Source organism: Castor canadensis, chromosome 6 (genome assembly GCF_047511655.1).
Source record: "Castor canadensis chromosome 6, mCasCan1.hap1v2, whole genome shotgun sequence".
In the NCBI taxonomy this organism is placed as follows: Eukaryota; Metazoa; Chordata; class Mammalia; order Rodentia; family Castoridae; genus Castor; species Castor canadensis.
Window position 1 is genome coordinate 36,950,044 of NC_133391.1, and position 6,203 is coordinate 36,956,246.

Consider the following 6,203-nt stretch of genomic DNA (forward strand, 5'->3'; position numbering starts at 1 on the left):
ATCCTGTATTTGGGGTAGGAAGAGTCAGGGGATATAGCTGATTCCCAGTACAGATGGACCTTAATGAAAGCCAACCTAACGTATGATACAAATGTTAATTTAAGGTTGGTACATTGGCTCACATTTGTAATCCCAGCTACTCAGGAGGCAGAGATGAAGAGGTTTGAAATTTGAGGTCAGCCCAGACAAAAAGTTTGTGAGACTTCTGTCTCAATAAAAGCTGGTGTGGTAGAGCACACCTGTCTCCCCAGCTTATCCAGGAAGCGTAAACAGAAGGATAGAAATCCAGGGGACGTGTCCGGCCATACCACCCTGAACACACTGGATCTCATCTCGTTTAGGAAGCTAAGTAGAGTCAGGCCTGGTTAGTACTTGGAAGATAGAGATCCAGGCACAAACATGAGACCCGATGTGAAAAAAAGCTAAAGCAAAAAGGGCTGGGGTGTGGCTCAAGGGGTAGAACACCTGCATAACAAGCGCAGGGCTCTGAGTTCAAATGCTGGTACCTCCAAAAAACAAACCAACCAAACTAGCAAAAACAAAAACACCAAAACAACAAAACAAAAAACAATAATACAGTTGAAAGAGACCTTAGAGATCACCTGCTCTGGATGTCCCCAAATGTGGCCTACTTTGATACCTGTGAAAACAGAGCCTCCAAATCTTGTTGCAAAGGATCCCAGTGCAGCCTAGCAACAATTGCAGATGTCCACACACCACTCCTGTTTTACTGCTGAAGAAACAGGTGAATGCCACCATCACAGCTACCTGCAGCCAGAAAGAGCCAGGACTCACCTGGGTGCCCGTGGCTCATGCCTGTAATCCTAGCTACTCAGGAGGTAGAGATCAGGAGGATCTCAGTTCAAAGCCACCCTGGGCAAATAGTTCAAGAGATCCTATCTTGAAAAACTCTTCACAAAAATAGGGCTGGTGGAGTGGCTCAAGGTGAAGGTCCCGAGTTCAAACCCTAGGACTGCAAAAAAAGAAGAGCCAGAACTCAGAATCTAGACTGATACAAATGTTACTGTGTGCTGTATGTGTTAAAATTTACTTAATAGAACAATTTTTAAAATGATACCCTCTAGTATGCCAGGTTTTTGGTTTTTTGGTTTTTGGTGGCTCTGGGGTTTGAACTCAGGGCCTCACACTTGCTAGGCTTGAGAGGTAGGTGCTGTAACACTTGAGCCATGCATCTAGCTCCAGTGTGTCCTATTTTTTAACTTTTTTTTTAACCTACAGTAAAGTTATGTGTAAACTTACAGGTGTGTGTGTGTGTGTGTGTGTGTGTGTGTGTGTATGGTTCTGAGTTTTATTTTATTTTTTAACTTTAATTAGCATTTATTTTATGCTTAATTTATTCCCGTGCCATAAGTTTTTGTTTCTTCTGGGATATCTTTTTCTTCTGTGCAACCCCCTCTTCTGGTTTAGGAACAATCTGTTCCTTTTCAGTGAGGACCATCTCAGTGTGGCAGGGGAGCTCATGTATGGGTCAATCCCACCATGAGCTCTGTAAGTATGGCGGTGCATCTTGGGTGCTTTGTTCACCTGGGTATGTTCAATGACCAGAGAATCTGCATCTAACCCCTTAAGTTCAGCATTACTTTCTGCATTTTTAAGCACATGCAGCAAAACTTCAGCACTTTTTGGGGGCCATCAACCTTGTGTCTAGCCCCACTATTTGGCCTGGGTTCACCTATCAACTCTACCATTGTAAGCTGGAATGGCACACACTACTTCTTCAAGGTGACATCTTTCAAATATTTGGTAGCTTTGCGAATATGCATACCCTTGAGGCCTGGGCAGTTTCTTGAGTGTTCTTAAAGTAAACATGAAGCTCTGAGTCTCTTGACTTGCATGATTTTGTAGGGTTTTCCGGGTCAAGAGAGTAGCAAACCATTTCACAGGTCATCTCTAGCCGCTTACAGGAAGAGCCTGAGTTTTAACATTTATAGATTTGTGCAACTGCCACCATGACTAGGGTCAGAAGAGTTGCAACCCCCGCCCCCCTCCCAAAAAAATGCTCTCTTGCTTTTTTTTTTTTTGACAGAACTGGGGCTTGAACTCAGAGCCTACACCTTGAGCCACTCCACCAGCCCTTTTTTGTGATGGGTTTTTTCAAGATAGGGTCTCATGAACTATTTGCTGGGGCTGCCTTCAAACCTCGATCCTCCTGATCTCTGCCTCCTGAGTAGCTAGGATTACAGGTGTGAGCCACTGATGTCCAGCTATTACCTTTTGTAGTCACTCACACCCTTCCTGCAGTCCCAACCCCTTCTATTGCATTCATTCTCTCTTTTGCCATTTCCAGAACGTCACACAGTGAAATTATACACTATGTAACATTTGCGTGTGTGTGTATGTGAGTTTATGTGTGTATGTGTGTTTATGTGTGTTTGTGTTACTAGGGATCAAACCCAGGGCCTCCCATATCTTAGGCATTCACAACCACTCTCATTGTGGTTTTAATCTGCATTTCCTTATTGTCTAGTGATAATCTTTTCGTGTGCTCACTTACCATCATTGTAACCTCTTTAATGAAGTGAAGTCTAAGGCTTTGACCATTTGTAAAAGTTGGATTGCTTTCTTTTTTTTTGGTACTGGGGCTTGAGCTCAGGGCCTACTCTGAGCCACTCTGCCAGACCTTTTTTGTGAAGGTTTTTCTCAAGATAGCATCTCTCAAACTATTTGCTTGGGCTGGCTTCAAACCTTGATCCTCCTGATTTCTGCCTCCTGAGTAGCTAGGACTACAGGTATGAGCCACCAGTGCCTGGCTAGGGCCTCATGTTTGCTAGGCAGGTGCTTTACCACTTCAGCCACTTTGCCAACCCTGTTCTGTGTTGGGTATTTTTGAAATAGGGTCTCTTGAACTATTTTCCTGGACTGGCTTTGAACTGTGATTCTCCTGATCTCTACCTCAAGAGTAGCGAGGATTACAGGCCTGCCTGAGCCACTGGTGCCCAACGAGAGTTCTTAATATATTCTGTATGTAACTCCTTTGTCAGATTTGCAAACAATCTCTCCCATTCTGCAGCTTTTCTTCCTCTTAACAATATCTTCCTTAGAACAAAAGTTTTGAGTTTTGAGTCTAATTTACTTTTTTTTTCTTATGAATCATGTATTTGATATCACAGACATAAGAACACTTTGCCTAACTCCACGTTGATTTCCTCTTATGTGATCTAAAAATTATATGGTTATACCTTTTACATTTACATCTCTTTCTTATTGGGTAAGTGTGGTGACTTTTGACTTTCAAGATGTCTTAGGGGGCTGATGTCATGGCTTAACTGGTAGTGCACCTGCCTAGCAAGAGTGAGGCCCTGAGTTCAACCTCAGGGATGGAGGGTCTTAGATTGTTTTGTTCTATTATAGAATACGTGAGAATGTAAGGGGAAATGACAGAAGTGACTCCGTTTTAGAAGCAGACATCTAAAGAGGCATGGGAAACAGGCTTCTCAGAGAAGTAACAAACCTCTCACCCACGTAACAAGGTGCAGCTGCACAATGTGCGTAGTGGGCCCCCAGGCCAGGATGAATTAGGCAAACTTCCAAGGCCAGGATGAACTGACCAGATCCTCCTGGAATGTCCAGTTTGATAAGAAGAGGGATGGACAGGTGGCTGAATTTAATAAAGCTGACTAGGTGCCAGCCAATCACAAATGTAGTTTTAAGGTAGAAGTTGGACCTAAGCCAGTTAGTTCCCTATATCATCTCCTAGACTTTAGCCTTTCTTTGGCTTAGCTCTTTGTCCCACCCGTCAGGGAGTTTTGCCATCCTTTCAATAAACTTTGTGTTTGCTTTACTCTTAGTTCCTGGCCTGGCATCATCAATCATCAACTTTGCCAGGACACAAACTCGGCATCAACAACACAGTACCAAGGGTGGGAAAGGGGATTGAGGGGGAGACACACTGGGGGCGATTTAACCAATGTACAATATAATCCTATTCGGAATTGTTAATATGAATCCTCTCCGTACAACGAATATATTCTTAAAAAAATTTATAATTAAAAATATACATTATCAAGAAGACTGGGTAGTTAACTTGTGACACGGGATGCTCTGCCACTTGAGCCATGGCCCCGGTTTGAGACAGTGTAATTTATAAAGAACAGAAATTTCTTTCTCACATCTGGAGTCTTGGAAGTTAAGGATAAGGTGCCAGCAGGCTTGGTCTCTATTCTAAGAAGGGACCTTGAATCCTCCAGAGGAGAGGAACACTGTTCCTTACATTGCAGAAGAGTGAGCCCACTCTCAAAAGCCCTTTTCAGCAGCAGTAACCCATTCATTAGGACACAGTTCTGTTAGGTCCTTAACACCCATTAGGTTCCGCCTCCCCACTGTTGCCCTGGGAATCAAGTTTCAATATGAGTTTTGGAGAGACAAAAATATTCACCCTTGGCCAGGTTTAGTGGTGCACACCTGTGATCCCAGCTACTCAGAGGCATAGGTAGGATGATCAAAATATGAGGCTGGCCTTGGGCAAAATAATGTGAGACTTATCTGAAAAATAGCTTAAAAGCAAAAAAAGGGTTGTTGGTATGGTTCAAGTGGCCTAACAAGCTTGAGGCCCTGAGTCCAAACTCTACTACTGCCAATAATAATAATGATAATAACAATGGAATAGTATGAACAGTTCTACACACAAATTCAACAACTTGGATGAAATGGGATAATCCCTTGTCTTATGGTATGAATTTTTAAAAATTTGTTTGTTTTTGGAGACAGGGCCCAGGCTGGCCTTAAACTTTCCATTCTCCTGCCTTAGCATCCTGAGTGCTGGGATTACTCAGTTGTGCCCCACCACATTTAGCTTAAGTGTCTTTTTTTGGGGAGGGGAACTTTGAACTCAGGGCTTCATGCTAGTGGCTAGTTAGGTGCTCACTCCTTTTTTGTGTTGAATATTTTCAAGATGTCTTCTCTCCTCCCTTCCTCCTTTTTATTTTGTTAGTATGGCTGGAGGTTTATCAATTTTATTGATCATTTCAAATAATCCATTTTGGGCTGGGAATATATAGCATAAGACCTCAGGTTCAATCTACAAGATGGGAAAAAAATAAACTTTTGAGTTCACTGATTTTTTTAAGATCATTTTTTTCTGTTCTCAATTTCACTAATTTCTGCTTGTTTTGGATTTACTTTTGCCTTTATCTTCCTTCTCAAGATGGAAGCACATAGACTGTTGACTTAAGAACTTTATTCTTTAATTTGTTTTGTTCTTTATTATTATTATTATTCATTTATTCACACGTGCATACATTGTTTGGGTCATTTCTCCTTCCTGCCCCCCCCCCCCCCCCCCCCCCCCCCCCGCGCCCTGCTTCCAGGCAGAACCTGTTCTGATCTTATCTCTAATTTTGTTGAAGAGAAGACATAAGCATAATAAGAAAGACAAAGCATTTTTGCTAGTTGAGTTAAGGGTAACTATACAGAGAGAGTCCTAGCATTGCTTCCAAGTACAAATATGTTATAACCCAAGTTGATTCATATCTTTTTTTGTTCTTGAGATAGGGTCTTGCTATGCAGTTCAGCTTGGCCTTCAACTGGCAATCCTCCTGTCTCAGCCTCCTGAGTGTGAGGATTAAAGGTGTGTACCACCATGTCGGCTCTTAGGGTTTTTTTGTTTTTGCTAGATAGATGTTCTACTACTTGAGCCATACCTCCAGGCCTGTTTTTATTTTTTGTTGTTGTTCTTGTTTTTGATGCTGGAGATTGAACATTGGGCCTTGTACATGAGGCACATCATCTACCACTGAGCTACAACCCCAGTTCTCTTCTTTTCTAATAGAAACATTTGATGCTATGAATTTGCCTCTCAGCACTGGTTTAGCTGCATCTTATATGTTTTGATATTTCATATGTTCATTTTTTTTTGTGTGGTACTAGGGTTTGAACTCAGAGCCTCATGCTTCCTAGGCAGATGCTCTACCACTTGAGCTATTCCACCCAGCCCTGTATTTTCATTTTATAGTGCAATTTTTTTTGGAAGTACTGCAGTTTGAACTAAGGATCTCATGCTTGCTAGACGGGCACTCTACCACTTGAGCCACACCTCCAGCCCTTTGTATTTTCATTTTAAGTTTGCTTTTTTTTTTTTGTAACTATTTCTTTGATTCATGGTTATTAAGAAGTGAGCTATTTAGATTTCAAGTGTTTGGGGATCTCTTGTTCTGTTACTGATTTCTAGTTCAATTCCATTATTA